The sequence below is a fragment of the Hermetia illucens genome, chromosome 4 (genome assembly GCF_905115235.1).
Source record: "Hermetia illucens chromosome 4, iHerIll2.2.curated.20191125, whole genome shotgun sequence".
Lineage (NCBI taxonomy): Eukaryota > Metazoa > Arthropoda > Insecta > Diptera > Stratiomyidae > Hermetia > Hermetia illucens.
Window position 1 is genome coordinate 153877288 of NC_051852.1, and position 18478 is coordinate 153895765.

Sequence of the window (18478 nt, forward strand, 5' to 3'; positions counted from 1 at the left end):
GCTACGAGTCAGGTAGGCAGCAGCTTTGAATTTTCGAAAATAAATGGGGTATATAGCTACTATGCCCACTCCCAAGTTTGACACTGTCTGAATTCGAAGAAATGTTTAATCCAAAGGAAAGTAAGCCAAAGGTTATTACCGGTGACTTCAACGCTTGGGCCCTAGCTTGGGGTACCAAGGAAGCAAATGCAGTCTATTAGATGCTTTGGTACAGTTGGATATAGTTCTGGCCAACATTGGTGATGCAAACACCTATCGAAAAAGGGGTCTTCCTCAATCAATCAGCCCTGAACTGGCGCGTGGTATGCCCTGGTGGGTCAGCGGAGCTATACCCACACGATCACAGGGCTATCTTCTTTCAGCTATGGGTGGAGCCACAGGGCAGAGCACCAACATGCCCGAAATCGAGAGAGATGTCAGACTGAGCTTCAAAAACTTTAGATGAGGAGACCTTCATAGAGGCTCGACCTAATTAAGCAGGTGGCACTACGAAAAGAACTGTCCATGTCTTTCAATTGATCACCAAAGCATGTGACGAGTCCATTTATAGGAGGTGCGTACTTGCCAGTAGAAGCTCAAACAACTGGTGCAATAATCCAAAAATCCTTAAACCCGCATTCCAACTGAGGAAATGCTTTAAGGAGCTCTGCCTGGAAGCCGATATAAACGCATGGGGGAGCGCCTATAAATTCTTAATGGGACGATTGCCAGGCCGTTTATCTCCGTAGATTGTGTACCCTCTCTTCTTATTACAAATCATCCAGCGGAAAATCCAAGCAAGAGGAGGGCATTCCTTCCAGCGACATCTGAATATAATGGCGATTCGAGCAATCACCAGAGATGGGAATATTTCCTGCTGCATGAAAGCGGTAGAAATCCAAATGAGCCATCCTCCTACATACATATATGTCTTCTGCATATTGTGGCGGAAAAGCTTGGGCGAGTGATCTAAAACAGATTACTTACGGCTGTTGAGAGTCAAAGAGGCCTCTCAGATTGGGAGTGTGGATTCCGTAAAACCAGTCCTACCATCAATGCTATTACTGGTTACTGGCTTGGTCAAAGATGCAAATCACGGAAAGAGAAGTACCAATTCAATTCGACCAATTGGAATCTAATACAGGAATTCCTGGTGAAAACTGGTATTCCTACCTATCTCGCATCTATTGAAAACAGCAATTTACTAGAACGAAAGCTCTGGTATGACACCGATGGTGGACACCAGAAGTGCTTTGTCTGTACGGGTGTTCCACAGGGCTCCATACTGGGCCCACTGCTGTGGCACATCAAGTACAATGATCTACTTTATTTTCCGATTCTGAAAGAAGGTGGTAGGTTAAGCCGACGATATAGCGCTAGTTATAGTCGCAAAGCTTCTTGAAGATGCTGTGTTACATTGATGCGAAGCGAAGGATTGTCTCAGACAATACCGGATTCGTGACCTTATAATGTCAGCTCCATCCCTCTTTTACCGCAGACGAAGAACGCCGAAAGGGAAAGATGTGAAAATAGATGGCAAGAGGATTGGCAACGCTCGAAAAAGGGTCGGTGGACACACACTGACTCACCTCTGCCACCATGTAATACCTTGTGGTGGTTCCACAGGGCAGGGGAGGAGGAGGACGGCGGTGATTCTAATGAGTAAAAATCCCACTCACAGGCGTGTCCAGACTAGCGTCATAATTTTGACGACTTTTACGAACAAGACGATACATCTGAATCTGATAACGTTTTACGACCATCACCAAGTAGACTATGACTCTAGCAGCTGGAATATCAAGTATGACCACTCAAGTTCATCTCAGTGGATAGTGTCTACATCATTGCGTCCTGGACTCTGGTTATTGATGGCGCTCCAACATATTGCCCATCAACTAGTTCCTCAATCGGGTAGAAATGTCTACCAAATGAACTCTATAGAGGGACTTTGTCAGAAATTGAATTGCTCTCTTTCCGTGGGGCTTTTTGTTCTCAGTTTAAGAATCCTTAGCCAGATGCGTCGCCGCACGCAAGATTCATCCATGAATTTCCACAGGTTTCAGAAGCTGTAATTTGTCAAGCCAATCAGATAAAATACTCCTTAACGAAAGATTGCTTTTTCAAATTACTATATCGTGGGTTAGCACTTGGAAGGTGATCCACTACGGCGAAAATCTGAAGAAACGTTCACCAGCAAGCGTCCTTACAAATTCTACAGGAGGTAAACATACGTTGCATCTCGAGGAGTTCTCAATTTTAAAACCCAGAATTTCAAGTTTCGACGTTGTTTCGAAGTCTGTTTGGATAAACGCCAAGTCTTCTGTCACGATCCAGGATTACCGAGCATTAATAAGCCAAAATATCCCAAATGTCATATTCCCGAGCCCAGTATCCATCATCTAAGTGTTCCTGATTCTGGTACCCGTGAATATCATGTCTAAGTCTTCCTCAGCAACTCTCCGAAAATTGTAGTTCTGAAGGGAAACCCATACATTAAAATGACGGATACGGATTTGGCCCTATCACCCATAGCTTCTAGAAAGCCCGTGCTTTTGGTTGTGAAACTGTCACACCTATGGCACCAACAAACCAAGCGGTCAGGAAGCGATTTTTCAGAGTAGTGGAGGTGACATGGCATTGACGACAAATAAAAAACAGACGGAAACGGATGATCAACCACTTTTCCTCTCTCCCTCCCCTTTATCCAATATGTTACATATCTGCCGTATGAAAATTTTGATCCACTTTCCCTAAACTTTCTGATGGTGCGATGATCGAGTTGAGCTTCAAAATATCAATCTCGTTGAGTGAAGCACGAACTCCTTTTGGTCATGGATATTTTGTGTTTGTTTTTGGGTTCTTCCGCTGCTGTAGGCATACCACTCGCTGTATGATGATAATGAAACCAAACCACAATCTTATTGAAAACATAGGCCAAAAAACAGACCATATAGATAGCCTATTTTTTGCTTTTTTTTTAGTAGGGGAGATGAATGCTTTTAGGCACGGTGTGTTGGGTTCCTGCAACAGTATGCCATCAGAACTAAACAGTTACCTGTCATCAGAGAACTAGCCTGGAACCGTTTGACACATTACTTCAGGCTAGCCTTACCGCTTTCCCGGGTTAGGGAGGCTTCAGATCAGGGAATTTCTTTCACGAACGGCAGGGGAGAGGAGGGAAGGAGTCATTTGTTTGGGGAACTCCTTGTCATCCGGTCCCTCCGCCAGTCGAGCTCAATATTCTTCACAACAAGAAGAACTCGACAATGATGTCTGGAGAGAGCTGCTGACGAAGCCCTAGGATGGATCCCTGTGTTCCTCCCGACATGAGCTCCATCCTCCTCTGGCCCTCTAACGTCTCATAGAGCAGGGGATATGGATGCCCGCAAAGAAGTGAACAGTAGCAACCATAAAACAGTGCGAGAATTTTGGCGCACCAATATACATTTCCTTGGTAACTCCTCCATAACTTTTTTCCTCTAAAATAACTTCTTTTAATATTGGTAGTTCAATGTACGAAATTTCTTTAGCATTTTTTACTTTGTTTCTTTTTAACGATTAAATGATGTCCTTTTTTGTCATTTTCAGATCGAATTGTACACGTACCAGCTCATATTCAAGGAGGTCCGACTGAACGCTACTGGTCTATTCGTTATGGACAGGAGCATGATTGTGTCACTGCTGTCAGCGACTGCAACTTATTTGATTTTCCTGATACAATTCGACATTGAATTTCATGTTGAACCGACTCCAGCAACAACGACACTTCTTACTTAGATCTAAGTCTTCGTTTATCGCTTATGTGTATTGGCAATAAAATTTCTTTCTATATTAAAAAAACGCAGGAAGTTTTATTCCTTCTAGTCCTGGGGGTATTCCAATTTTGCTCCATCTGCTTGGCTCCAGAGTAGAATAGGTAGGTAAGTATAAGTGGCCGCTTTGGTGGGCACGCAGGGAAGCGGTATCTAGCCGGCTCAGATCTTCAACTTCAACAATGCGAGTTATAGAGTGTATTTCCAGTCTAACCAAAGGAGGACGGTATCCTCTCTAGACGTGAACGCGTTTGCGCGAGTGTGGATTTTATTCTAGGAGGATCAACTCTCCTTTGTCTTAGCGCAGGTGGGTCTTTCATTCTGCACTTCGTCTTGAAGCTTACCTTGCCTGTGGCGTAATCCATTGGGAATCCCCAGAGTTTCCATAGTCCTTTGTCGAAGATGTTGCTATGGCTGTAGGGCTTGGGCACACGAAGAGTATGTGCCCCGGGTCCTTGTATTTGTTTAGATACTTAAGACAGAAGGGACAATCGTCATGTCCAAAATTTAAATACCTACGGTATCCACCATGCCCAGTCAAAACCTGGGTCAAGTGGATATTTGGTATCAGCCTGCGCGTCCACCTCCCCTTCTGGAAAATTTTCCCATAGTTCCTGCCATACCCTGATTGTACGCGGTCTCTCTTCCCATCGTCGATCTACGGCATTATGGTCTGCATAGCTGACAAGGGTAGATTTTCGCGGGAGTTTGATTCGCAGGACATGGTCGGACATCACAATCCAAAGCGGTGGACCCAGCACTGATCCCTGAGGCACCGGTTATCAAATATTCAACTGGGCCTGCGTCGGTATTTTAGAGGAGCTTTCTATACACGAAATAATTCCTATGATTATCTGAATATACATGAGCACATTCAGCAGACTTAAGGATCTTATTATATGTTATCATTGCCCTGCGTTGGAAGCATTCCTTACGTCGAGGGTGATGAGAGGGGAGAGGGAAGACAGCGTGCCATAGTCAGCTGAGTTCAAAGAAGGCATCAAACATAAAAGGGATAGTAGTTTGTAGGGTAGCAACACCTCAGAAGATATCGATATCATAGGTAGAACAACCCAAGATGAAAGAACTGCCTTCATCCAGATCGAGTAGGCGGGGCGAGATCAAAGGCTGCACACCAATGAAGACAAGACGAAATGTATGGTAACAACGTCAGCACTAAAAACCAACGAAGCAACGACATCAAATACATAGCACATTGGTAGCCAACAGAGCCTATTTCAGCTCACAAAAACTGCACCATTCGAATTGTCTCATCATAGGGTCAAAACTCTTGCCAGTCCTCATGTATTACTCGGAGACTTGGGTTGTTAGCAAGAAAAATTGTGAACTGTTAACCGCGTTGAAGCCAAGAAAAAGAAGGGGATAAATGGTCCGTAACATATATAACGACAACGACACGTCTGGTTGTGGATAAAATCTGGCTGAATAGGTGGGTCGGTCCCTAAATCCGTACGGGTAAGGACGATCCGGCGCAAAAACGGAATGGGGTGGGGTAGGTGAATGCATTTACGCACAAAGTTTTAGACTCCCGTAACGGTACGTCGTCGGACTACCAACTAAACACCTCCATATCGTTAGAGAGCTAACCTGCAACCTTTTGTAACACTACTTCGGGTTAGCCGCTTAACTTCCCCGTCTAGCGGAGCTTTCAAACCAGCAAATTCCTTTCAACAACGGGAGGGGAGAATAGGAAGAGGACTGATATTTCAAGGAACCCCCTGTCAAACGGCTCTGCCACCGGGCGAGCTCTATCTTCTTTGCAATAAGAAGGACTCGAACGTAATGGGCGACACGGCTCCACCTGTCACCCCTCCTCAGCATCTCCTTGACAATGTTGTCTGGAGAGAGTTTCCTTCTGTTCAAATAGAGCTGCTGACAAATCCCATCCCTTTGTGTCGTCCACAACTCCATTGCAAAACACACAATCCGGAGATCGTGCCTTTCCATTCTTATGCAGGTAAGACTGAAAATCTCCATGCCCACTTAAGAACTGGGTAAGGAAATAGTCAGTCACACCATGCTTTCAATTCAGCCCCGCATCTAGACCTAGGACCCCCAATATTTACCATTAGCCTACCTAACGCCGAAACTCCAACTGCAGCCTTGTTCGCTACTGCTGTGATTTCCTCAAAAAAGCTCATCTTTGAGTCAAGCGTCAGTCCAAGGTACTTTATCGTTGGTTTTAACTCGATTATCAACTCCCCGAACAATATGAGACGCAGGGTAGGAATTCTCTTTTTAATCAGGATGAATAATTCTGTTTTTCCCAGTGCAAGGTTGAAATCATGAGCAGTCATCCATCCGACAGTGCGTCCAGCAATAAGCGCCGCGACATCATCTGCACAACCAACCAGGCGCGACTCTTCAGGCATGTCGATCTTAAGTACACAATCATAGGAAGCTTTCCAGAGGTCCGGCCCTAAGATGGATCCCTGCGCTACCCCCAACATGACCACCATCCATCGCTGACTCTCTAGCTTTTCATAGAGCAGGAAGCGGTTCCTCAAATAGTCCCTCAATGTCCGTGAGAGATAGTTCGGCAGATGGAAGGCATCTCTCCCGTCAAGCGGTGCGAGGACCACCATCCGTAGAGCTCGGTGGCTATGTGCCTACATTCGACGAATGGCATCCACGACTTGCATGACGGCATCAACTGTGGATCTTCCTGCTCTAAAACCGAGCTGCCGTGGGGATAAGTCTCCGACAGCGCGTATTGCCTCAGCCGGTCTACTTCTGATGAGCTTTTGGAGCATTTTCCCGGCAGTGTCAAGCATACATATGGCATGAAGACGGCAACTCGGGGTCGCCTTTCCCTTTATTGATTAACGCAAGGCTCGCCACCTTCCAATGAGAAGGGAAAATGCCCTCTTTCAGGAAAGCATTAAATGCGTCGAGCAGTAGGTCTGGCCAATGTTGGAATACCGGTTTGTATACCTTTGCTTGACTACTATCAGGTTCTGACGCCTTCTTGCTTTTCATAGAGAGGACTGCCTATTCCAACGCTTTTATTGAAAAAAGTGGACGGCCCTCAGCGCTCTCCGCGCTTATGTCATCATCCCGTACGGAGTGCGCAGAAAATAGTGCCCATACAATTCATCTGCTTGGCCGTAAGGGAGCATGATTTCCGCAGAGCCCCAATTTTCCGGGTTTGTGACCAAACCCCCACGAGTCTTAATTCATCTCGTCGACCAAATCCTGCCAGCAGCGAGTTTTGCTCCTGTTTATTGCGTTTCGAAGTCTCCTTTTTGCTGATCTGTACTCTATCATTATGGTGTATGCCTCCTCCCGGTAGGTTAGACGTTGTGCTAAACGGGGGAGTCTGTGACACTCCTTCCAGAGCTCTGCAATTGCCGCCGTCCACTAATACATAGAAGGTCTGCCACGTCAGTGTCAGCTACCGCCCTCAGGAGTACCCTCTAGCGCGGTTCCACCTGTTCCAAGAGTTTCAACAACCCCCCCGGTGATCACCTTCGCATCGTTCCGTGCACAAAAAGAGCGCCGAGGTGGCGCACACCAAGAGTTTGTGTCAACCACTTCGAATGCTATGTATTGATAGTCGATTGCCGAGAAGTGTTCCAGAACTCGCCACTCGTCCACCAGCAACACCAGTGACTCCGACGCGAAGGTTAAGTCTGGAATGCTTCCCTCGCAGCCTGGGCGCCGGAACGTTGGGATAGATCCGATGCTTAGAACTACCAACCCTGATCTCGCCGAGATTTCGCTTCCCTCTGCAATCTGGATGGCGCATGTCCCATTCAAATGGACTGGCATTGAAGTCACTCCCGAGCAGAATCTGCCCCTCTGTGCCCAAGATAGCGTCCTCCAAAGCATCTTCTCATTTGGCGTTAGATAGACACTGAAGAACGTTATCTCTAAACACTGAATCTAGACAAAGCAGTCGAGCAGAACCCTAAGAAGGGTGTCATCCCGAATCCAGATTGGAGGGGTACCTCATATGTCAGGGTGCCATGAAGCTGGGTCCTTGTTTCGGTACTGCTCACTGATGAGCACTAAAACAGCTTTGGTCTCTGAAGCGAACTGCGCTAGCAACTCGTGTGCGGTTGCAGTCCACTGCATATTGATTTGTAGGATTGGACCCGCATTATGCGCAACATTCCCATCATATGCGCCACGGTCCCTGCATAAGACGCAGCTCTCCTTTTCGTTGCAGCTGTTCGCTGGCCTGCCTGATCGCATTTGGGGCATGTTGCCCTTCTGTCAGGTCCCCGTCAGATCACAGACGTGTGCCCATAATCCAAACATTTGTAACATTTGGTTGGGGCGACCCGGATTCGTATCCTACACACTACCCAACCGATTCTGATTTTCCCTCAGTTTAGGAGGTTCCTCGCCTCGGGAGTTCGCAGAGGTCATACCAATCCGGACATTCATTACCTCGGGACATTCGCGTTTAATGGCCTCTTCTATCGCGTTCGTTTCTGTGAGGCAACCAAGATCTCGATTTCCAGAGAGCATGTGGATTCCAAGCTGGAAACCAAAGCTTTTTCTCCCAGAAGTCCCTTGATTGCTTCACAGAACTTTATTTGATGTCCTCGGGCCTAATTCGACTAGGACTCCAACGCCCTTAGTTTTCCGAATACTTCTGCTCTGCTATCTTCAAGCTTGATCTTGTAACGGATTTCCCTAAGGACTTCCGCAAAAGTCTTGCCTTCCGTCGGCTTAATAAGCAGCTCCATCCTTCGTGTCCGCCTTAATTTTAAGCAGAGGTTTTTCTGATGACGCGGTGTGTTGTTGTCTCTTGTCCCTCTTTGCCTTCTTCTTTTGAACCCTGGAGAGTATCTGACTCAAGTCTCCTTCCGGTGCCCCTTCCTCCCTTCGTTTTTTCCCCAGTTCGCTCTGCAACGGGCTCTCCGTGATCCGTTTATCGCTTGCGGTGTTTTTATTGGGAGGCGCGGTTGTTTCTAGCTTCTGCGGATTTATAGTTCGACGTCACAACGTCGAGGGTCGACGGTACAATGATGCTGGGTTTAAGATTTAGTGTTTCTGCTGCCATTTTTGTAATGAGTCGTCGGGAAAACATCATCTGTATAAAGCTGTGTATAGGACGGTGGACGTTGGATGTCCCATGTGACAGTGTCCATAACAAGAACAAAGAGGAGTGGTGAGAGGGCGCTTCCATGATGAACACCGACAGAGAAACGAAACGGTTTTGATACCGCCGTCACATTTCGAACTTTACTTTTCGGATCGTTGTGGAGCCATTTAACCCAGCGCACGAGTTCCTCTGGTACTAGGTGTTGTCGTAGAGCATACCAGATTAGTTCATGTGGCACACTTCAAACGTCAAACGCCGTCTCTAGATCCAGAAATTCAATGTAAAGAGGGTGATGTTTCTCATAACAGGGTAATAGTAGTAGACACCGGCTGCTGGAAAACTCTTACTTCCGTTGGTTTAGCGTCAAGTCCATACGACACGATTCGAGCATTGAGGCAGTGCGCTCTGGACAACATACATAGTCGAATATTTTTGCGAATCCCGGCGGGCCAATACCATAGGAACATACGAGCTTCTATTTAGGGTCGAACTTCCATCCGCGATATCACCTCGTGATAACAAACGCCAATATTTTTATTAATTCTCTCTGGGCTCTTGCCTTGGCTGGAACTGGCCTTTACTAGGCTTAGATGATCTCAATAATTTCCGCGTTCGACCAGATCACCGCCTACCATGGTCAGTATGCAATCATGTGCTGCGGTTGTCCACGTTCTTCTATAGAACAGGAAGGTGACGTTATTGTCTGCTTTATCATGGCACTTACGAAGGTGGTCCCTCTCAAAATGAAGGAGCATATTATATCATTACATGCAGCCTGCCGATGTTGGACAACACACTATGGTTCGTTTCACAAGTGATACTGTACCAAAGTACCAAGTGCCAAGTACCAAAAAGTTCTGCAACCCCTCACAACTTCAGCCAATTGGTCTTATGTGAGATTAGTCGAGAATCCTGTTGACTGCGTCAGTTATGGCCTCTGAGTTGCAAAGTTTCTTGACAATCCCCTTTGGTTTGCGCGTCTTCCCCAGCAAATCTGAACCAGGCGATGAGAAAATCGTGGTCCTTGTGACAACAGCGTGTATTATTCAGTCCCTATCATCTCTAGTACCAAGTTATGGATAAGACCGTAATCATCATTTGGTGCATCAATAATCGGCGCTCAATAACTGGGCTAGGCCCTCACCCTTGTGCTTCGTATAGTACAAGGCACAGTAGTCGTAGACGACACTCAGGAATTCTGTGGTGACATTTCACTCATGCGTTTCAGTTGGCATCTTCAACCCAATCTATCTCCTGAACAATCAAGCCTTGCTTCACACGGGAGGACGACAACAACACGTTACTTTCTAGCATGACCAGAATTCCATTATTATTTTGCCGCAGGAGGCTTGTTTGCCAATTTTTGTGTGCATGGCTACGAGAACAATGCACATTAATGACCTCAGCTTTCGTGGGGTTCCCGACACGTTCGTATATTTTGCCGATGTTCCAATCTGCATAACGACGCGCAAATAGCTTCCTCAGGCAGGATAGCCTTTTAATTAGAACAGAGCTAGCAGGCTTTGTTGAACTTGGCATTGGCATTCCTCGCATGAACCTCATAAAAGGGGATTATGGGAGGCGGTGCACAAGTCGATGAAACATAATTTCATTCGGCAAGTTAGGTTACTTTAAATCGTTAATTGTGAGCATCAGGGTCCCCCAGCCTGATAACACCACCATAGACCGTTTCAGCTTACTATCTCCTTGAGTGACCATTCTTAATTGTGCCATTCAAATCGTTGATCGTCTTGATCAAGAGGACAGCTCACCGTCAACTCTGGACAATCACTTTGTCAATAGGTGGATGATATCAATGGTCGCAGTGCGCTTGTATTCGTCCGATAGATGATTTTTATCTGATCGAAATTATTGGTATAACAGAGGAGGCTGTCATCGAGACATCTTGGGGTTTGTCTCATTTTCGATTCAATTTATTTCTATTCGCTGCTGCTGGGGTCTCATAACGAGATTGATTGTTGTTTGATGATTCTTTAAGATGTGCTGGGTGTGATGTTCTTCGCCTTTCCAATAAATATTCTGGAGAATGTCATACGAAAAAGGTGCGTATTGACAAAGTTCCATCCCTTACCACTAGCTCTGAGGAATTGGTTCAAAAGCCATTAGTTGGGGCTCATGGTACACAAGCGGTTGTGATTTTGGGGATTCTCATCACTGTGTTTGAAGTCTCGGAGTTGCATGAGCCCTAAGGGTTCCTGCATTGCGCAAACCGTTCATTTCCGAGAATTCTATACACGCTCTTTGGAGTTCATCCCGAACTTCAGTGGAGACTTCAGCTAGATGGTGAAAAAGAGGTCTTTCGCCAGTATTTAAAATTTTACCCCATCGACTCTTGACCACCAGTTTTCGCGATAACGTTCAGTCGAACACGTTCCCTGATGTTGGCCAGGATTGTGTCTGCAACCCCCTGCACGTGCGCATATTGCGGGAAATGCTCGAGGGATCTTTAGTGCAAAGGGGGGTTGGTAAGATGTATATGCTCCCGCCGTTGTTATTTCATAGTAAGAGCGTATAATAAAGAGGTTGATTTCCTTAGTCCACTTCATCCGCGGCCTTCGCCAATCTGCTGAAATGGTGGTCATAAACTGGGGCGAAGTAACTACAGCAGGCAAAGCCATTCTTCTAGTCATCGTGGGGCCCAGACGTCAGATCACCCCACGATTAGCGATTAGGTTTTGACGTCGCCTTGTCAATTATAGGAGCCCGATCAGGTCACGAAGCCAGACGACCCCCGCGGGTTAACCGCATCGGACCTTAGGTTTCTCCTTCTCGTCGTTTAATGGTTTTGTATTTTATACGTTACTGCCAGGGGTGATGATAGTTTCCTTCTAAAGCTCCAAGGTTCTTACACTTTCCTCATCTCAGACGCTACGGTGTCTTACAGTAATTCAGGCTAAAGTTATCTAGCTTTCCTCCTTACATAGCCACAATGTAAACACAGATGTCAGTATGACGTTTTTTTTTTTAAAAGAAGTGTTTCCACTTCTTGGTCCAACAAACTCCCAAAAAATGGCGATAATGTCACGGAAAAAGACAGAAAAAAGTTCTGATTTCGGACTGCGTTTTAAGATTTGCAGAAAATAAAAAGAATTTCATACTTTTGTCTACCAGTGTTAAAGTTACTGGTTTCCTTCTATGTGAATTTTCGAAATTGAACAAATTTTTGAGGCTCCTTACCTAAAAATATTTTATTCAAATTCAAACTCAATTTCCCGCGCAGCTCGAATACGACATGGAAATTTCGAATATTCCCGGAGTCCATTGACATCTGTTCCTCGTTCCATCAGGGCTGGTCTTTCCAATTAATAAACAAAAACCCGGGAAGCAGCTGGAGCGCAATCGTTCCAATGCACTCTCTCCGCAATCAATCACCTGAGCGACTGGAATCCAATCCACCGGATTCTCTCCGCGCTCAGAGAGCACCGCCGCCTGTCACTTTGACAGCCGGACAAATTGCGCTTGTGTTGGTTTTGTTTTGTTTATCCAACAATTGCGAAATCTGCGCGTCGCATGCGCGCAACCGTGGCGAGACCGGGACGGACGATTTCGCGACCGGCCCAGCATTGCGCCATCCTCGTCGCTCCGTTCCAAGGAGTCGCCTGGAAGCTTGACATTTCCCCAGGTCGGGTCGCAGCAGCCGCCGTCGCTCTGCTGCTTCTGAGCATTTCCCGAGCCGAGCCGCCCGTCAATTTCCATTCAAATATGGCTGACGGAGAGTCGACGACGACGGGTGCGAGTTGTGTTTTGTTGCGTTCGGTGTAAAAAGTCTCTTGTTGTCCGGCTGAAAATGCAGTTTTCGCATTGATTACGGTTCGGCGGAGTTCAATGAATCTGGCGCTGAGTGCGAGACAGGCGAGCAAAGTGAGTTTAATTCAAGAAATTCGTCGCGAAAATCCACTTTGTGTGCGACGGGAAGACTCGCAAGAGTAGCAGCGAATTGAGTGCGGGGAGTGTGAAAAACGAGAAAAGGAAAAGGCGATCCTTGGGTCCGTATGGCGTGCGGAATGCAATGAAGATAGTGCAAGGCAAAGTGTCGTGAAATTCTGTGAGCAAATCTCGTTGCAGTGATTGCGGGAAAGGCACAAAGTGAGTGGTCAGAGTTTTTGGGATATTTCACGAAGAACCTGCAGGAGTCGAAGTTGCCAGTCGGCCAGAACTGAGGAGTGTCCGCTGCCTTCGAGAGACACCCAGCTGCGATTTTTTCCGAGCGAGTGGCGGAAATATGTGGTAAGTTGCGAGCCGAAAGGTGTTTTCCGTTGCTTCCTTTCTTGCGGGACAGATTTCAAGGAGCGGAGGACACCCCGCAAGGATCCACGGTGTAAGATTCGGATCCCATCTGTCACTCTGCGGTGTGGTCTCAGCCCCATTATTTTGCGGATATGCGCTTGCCGAATGGCTTCGAAAGGGAAGAGCGAGGAATTCTCGGTGACGGCCAGCATCCAATTCGATTGTGGCCGTTAATTTTTCGCCGGGGGCTGTGTGGATCTGTCTGGCGGTCAGCAGGTTCCGTCCTTTGTCTCTGCTTTGCCTCCGCGGCGAGTCGACTGTAAGTGGCCGGAGGAGTGCTTCTGCAACAAAGAGCCTGCCGAGCAGTTGATTACAATCGAGAGCCCTTCACCGCTCGTGGATGTGCAGCAATGCAACAATGCAGCCCTGTGGTATCGCGAACCGACCGAACAATGGAGGGCCACCGAGCCTCAGTCGCCGGAAAATACAAAGTTTCATTTCCTCTCTGCAGTGAGGCGAGCAAGGGACCAGGAAGCGAAGTGTCGGACGTGGGGGCGTGCGCTGGAGTATCCCAGGAGTAATAAAGCACACCCCGGTCCGCTTCCATCCCCGAGGCCTGTCGTCGACCTTCCCAGCTCCCACATACGACCCGTGCGGTGTTTGTCAACCATTTTCATTGATACTACGCCAAAATGGGTTTGCACGTAGAGTGGAGCGCGTTCCCGGCCGGCCGAGGGGGCAGGCTACGGGGCGGCCCGGTGCAAGACAGTTGTTAATTAGCCTCGCGTTCATTACGTGCCATTTGACACCCTTGTTTGCAGGGAATGCTCGCCACTTCCGTTTTGATAATCTCGTCCTCAACTTCTCGTCCTTTCTTGGCGATTTTTTCGGGTTGCCTTCCCTAAATGGTTGCTCCCTTGCATTGGGAATTTATCGATTATTTTTACGCTGAAGCTTTTTGTTTGGGCTGATTTTTGTTTTTCTCTGATTGCGTATTTTCCAGGGGGAGTTGGTGATTAGGATGAATATGGGAACGGGCTTTAATGAAGTCTAATGACCTCGTTCGTTTCTTCGCAGAAATGAGCTCAATGAATTTTTCCAAACCGTTTTCTGGGGGTTTCCCTTAAATCCTATGATAGAATTTGAAATGAATTAGGCAAGGGCGTCTGCATTGTTTTTGCTTTCCTATTGGCAAACCTCATTCAGAATTCACAATAATTGGGCCTCGTCCGACTTACTCATCTTGAGCGAAAAGAGAGAGAGAGAGACATTAAACGCTAGGAAGGTGAGAATCCTCTCTTCTAAACTCTGCCCTGGTCGCATGATACATCTCAACAGGGAGGGATGGACAAAATTGAGAGACACGAAGTCGATTTGAGGTCATGCGGAAACATATTAGGGATTTCTTCATGCCAAAAACTCTTCCTCAGACAAATCTTTGCCCAGAAATCGGGGTACTTCCGGGAAAATAAGGTATCCTCAGTGACAGCCATCTACACGAAAAGCAAGGAATTGGCAATCAGGATCCACCGTAGCAAGCAGCATTTATGAAGTGGAAGGCACTGTCGAAGGGAAACCGGGGAGGTCAAGGACGAATAAACAGAAAAAGGAAGTAGAATCTACAATCTGTGATAAGTCTGCGCGGAATGCAAGATTGCCATTACCAGTAAGACGACTGGTAATGCCAATGTTGACTTTGAAGAGTTGTCAAGTCTCCAACAGACCGCGAGAAAACAGGAAATCGAGGCTGGTGCGCTACAGGTTCAAGTGAGTTAGGTCAGATAGATCATAAATCAAATACCTAAAATGAAAAGGAGAGTTGCGCTCTATGCTGGAATCCTGGCACTTTGCCCACACTGCAGGCTCGGAGCGGTATTTAGTCTTCAGAGCTAGGACGTGGTTAAAATGATCCGCATCGTACATACAAATTTGCTGCGAAGGTAAAAAGTGATCTAGATGGTCGTCACTAAAGAGTACCGAAACAAGGACCCGGCTTAATGGCACGCTGACATATCTGCTGCCATCTGGGTTTGAGAAGGTACCTAACTTAAGGTTCTTGCCTAAGAACCTAGAAAATGTGGCAGATTTTCAACGCAGGCTTGATGCTCTGGAAGGTGCCATCTTGGGCACGGAGGGGCGGATCCTGGTCGATTGTGACTTTAGTGCCAGAACACTTGAATAGGTCATGCTTCACCCTAACTCCAGAGAGAAACGAATTCTCGAAATGACGGCGAGAGCAGGACTCGTAGTTTTGAACAGTTTTGGAAGACTTCTCGGCAGGTGCATCAATACATCGCGTTCGAGGTGATTGAGGCAACGTGGCAAAAATGAACACCGGGAAATTTGACAAAGCCCTTGGAGCAGATGTGGGCGCGCTGGAGGGCACTGGTGGTAGCGCTTCACCTGACACTGTCGTAAATTCAGTATGAACTTGATGAAGATTGCCCGCCGACTTTCATGCCTAGGGGGGGCGACGATACGTGGAAGGTCCCTACGTATTGGTGGCGGCGGAAATTATCGTGTTGTGAAAGGAATGTCACAAAATTCGCCGCTTGACACAATGTTTAAACGTTCGAGAAGAGGCATGTCCGACAATGACAGGGTCAGCCAAAACGCGCCTAGTTGATGGGGCGTATTGTACGGGCATTATTCCTTGCGCATTTCATAGTAGGCGATGGCACCAATGTGGAAGGCGCCAAGCAATGCCCACATTTCTCAATAAAATAGTTGGAAGAGCTACTCCACTCTATGAAAAACCAGAAAGCGCCGGGACTCGATGGTATTCCGGCAAAGGTATATAAATTGGTGTTCCAACATCGTTCAGACCTCCTGCCCGGGGCATTCGACGATTGCCTGAAGGAGGAAACTATTTTTTCCCTGTGAAAAGTGGTGACCCTGCGTTGATCAGCAAAAGGAAAGCCAACCTTGAGTTGCCGTCGGCATACCGACCACGCTGAATGCTTGAATCGCCAGGAAAATTCTGGAAAGGCGGGTCAGACTCGCTGAAGTGCTTGTTTTCGGGGGCATTCTCGAACAGGCGCAATGCCGACTTAGCACATCGATCCGACGAGTAAGCGGATTGATGACTGCTCATGTTTTCAACCTTGCACTGGAAAAAACCGAAGTAGTTATCCTGAATAAAAAGAGAATCCTAACTCTGCGTCCGATATTGATCGGTGAGTCGATAATCTAGTCAAAAGTAAGTTGGCTAATGGCAAACATTAGGGGTCATATATCTGGCTGACGTCTTTTAATGGGTACAATAGAGTCTCTTCTGCTTTACGGCGCAAAAGTATAAGCTAATGCTCTTGGCAAGAAGGTATACCGTAAAGCGCCTTGAGAGTGTACGGTTTCAGCAATTTGGATCTGATTATAGTTAAAGTAGGTACCCATTCGACCGGTGGGTATCCTGAAAGCGCGGATTATAACGTTGCCCCTTCTCTAAATGAAGATACTCCGATCTTTAAAAAAATTTCATTCCAAAATTGGCCCCCTACATGAGGATATACGATTGGGTATACCTTATAGCCAGACACCCAGCTGCGATTTTTCCCGAGCAAATGCTGGCAATATGTGGTAAGTTTCTAGCTGAAAGGTGTTTTCCATTGCCTATTTTGCGGGATACATTTCAAGGAGCTCTCATTTCAATCCTAGATTGTTAACTCATCCGAAATCTTGCATCCCACTTTTTCTGTTCTTCGGTCTCGTATTCGAATTCCGCTGAGGAGCCCGGTCTTGCTCATAATTAGGAATATTAAGTTATTCAAACGCACCGAAAGATCCTAATTGACTGAAAGACTGAACTCTGGTATTTTGAACTGCGTTCTTCGTTGATGGTGTTTTTATTTTTGGTCCCTTTTCCGTTTTTTTGTGGACCTGGGGTACACTTTGCCGGTGGAGTAAAAGTACAGCCGCTGTAGAGGTCATTTGTTGCTGCGTATTCAACGTTGTTTTTTTGGCAGGCTTACGGTCCTTTTTACTGAATTCAGGTTCAGTTTCATGCCATTACGCCACCCAATAAGAACGTTGAACGAAGTTGAGGGAGACTCTGGTCAAACTCAAATAAGTAAAAGGACTCAAGATCAATTTAAGGTCGCTTGGAGGGAAAGCCAGCAACCGCATCAGGAACTCCACCAGAGACAACACTCTCACATGAATTGCTATTTTTCCGAGAGAACAAGCCAAGGTCCAGCGGGGATCATCACAGAAAGCAGCCATCTTCAAGTGGAAAGTGCACTTGCAAGAAAACTATCCGGAGAACGTGTACATCTCCTCGACCTACATGGCTCACAGTCAGGAGAACTTTCGTATTTGATGACCACCGCCACAGCAAAGAAGGCCGACCTGATGATAGGCTGCGGTATCAATTCAAGGCAATTGCTTTGGAGCAGCTCGAAAATCAACGAAAGGGTTACACAGCTCGCAGAGTTGCGACGATTGGGAGCGGGTGCTTCATATCACCCTACTGATCGACTATGTGGCTCCCAAGAGCCAGAGATATTTCTCAGATCATAATTGGATACTTTTCAGCTTAAATCTCGGGGAGAGTCGAGAGTTCTCCAATCCTTTCAAAGATTGCATGAGGATCGAGTGGCGGAGGCTTCATCAAGTTGTCAAGAACAAATTCTCCGGGTGATACGACAGACAAGCTGGAGCTCTGGAAAAGGCATTCGAGACTGCGTTCAAAGTCGCTTGCCCTGTAAAATAACCCAAAAAGGCATAAACCACGTGGTGGAATGAAGAATATGAGTCCAATCTCAGGAAACTGACTAAAGAGATCTTCAGGACTGCCTGAAAGGATGCAAGTCCGACTACTGAGAGTGGCAGCAAGCGGTCCCGGCTTGACTATTATCAGAACATTGAAAGCATCAGCAAGTCTGCGAGATTCTGGCCAAAAACCATAGGAGCCAGCTTTTTTCTTAAAAAGTCGGAAAGTTTCTTGGGCGGAATCTCCTGTTGCCACCCGGCGAGGAGGATTATAATTCAAAGTCTTGCCTAGAGGGAATGCTGCCCCAGTCTTTTGAGACTAATAAATCGGTCATTAACGAAGATAAAATCAGCTTGAGTATAAGCAGTCTCCGCTTATAAGTCTCCTTGCCCGAACAGTATAATGCAACTCATTCTACAGAAACCGCAAAGAAGAATTGTATCGTGGCGTTTAAAAATTTATCGGAGTTGCATTTCTTTCGGATACATACTGCATTCCTTTAGATATAGACACGTGACATTCATATCGAAAGCAAGTTGGTGAACCTCAAAGGCAACTTTACAGAAACTGCTCCTCATCCGGTAATTAGCACGGTTGACGATCCCTACAAAGCAACCTTTATACCATAGCTGCCTTTCTGGGTACAGAGAGCAT

General features: G+C 46.7%; 1 protein-coding gene across 1 annotated transcript in view; it reads left to right on the forward strand.

The window, feature by feature from the left end:
* Positions 1–12507: 12507 nt before the first annotated feature.
* Positions 12508–18478, forward strand: part of LOC119654305 (protein enabled) — a 287416-nt gene continuing 281445 nt past the window's right edge. The window contains exon 1 of the mRNA XM_038059620.1: positions 12508–13116. The gene's annotated coding sequence lies outside the window, so the exon portion shown is untranslated. The remainder of the gene's footprint in view (positions 13117–18478) is intronic.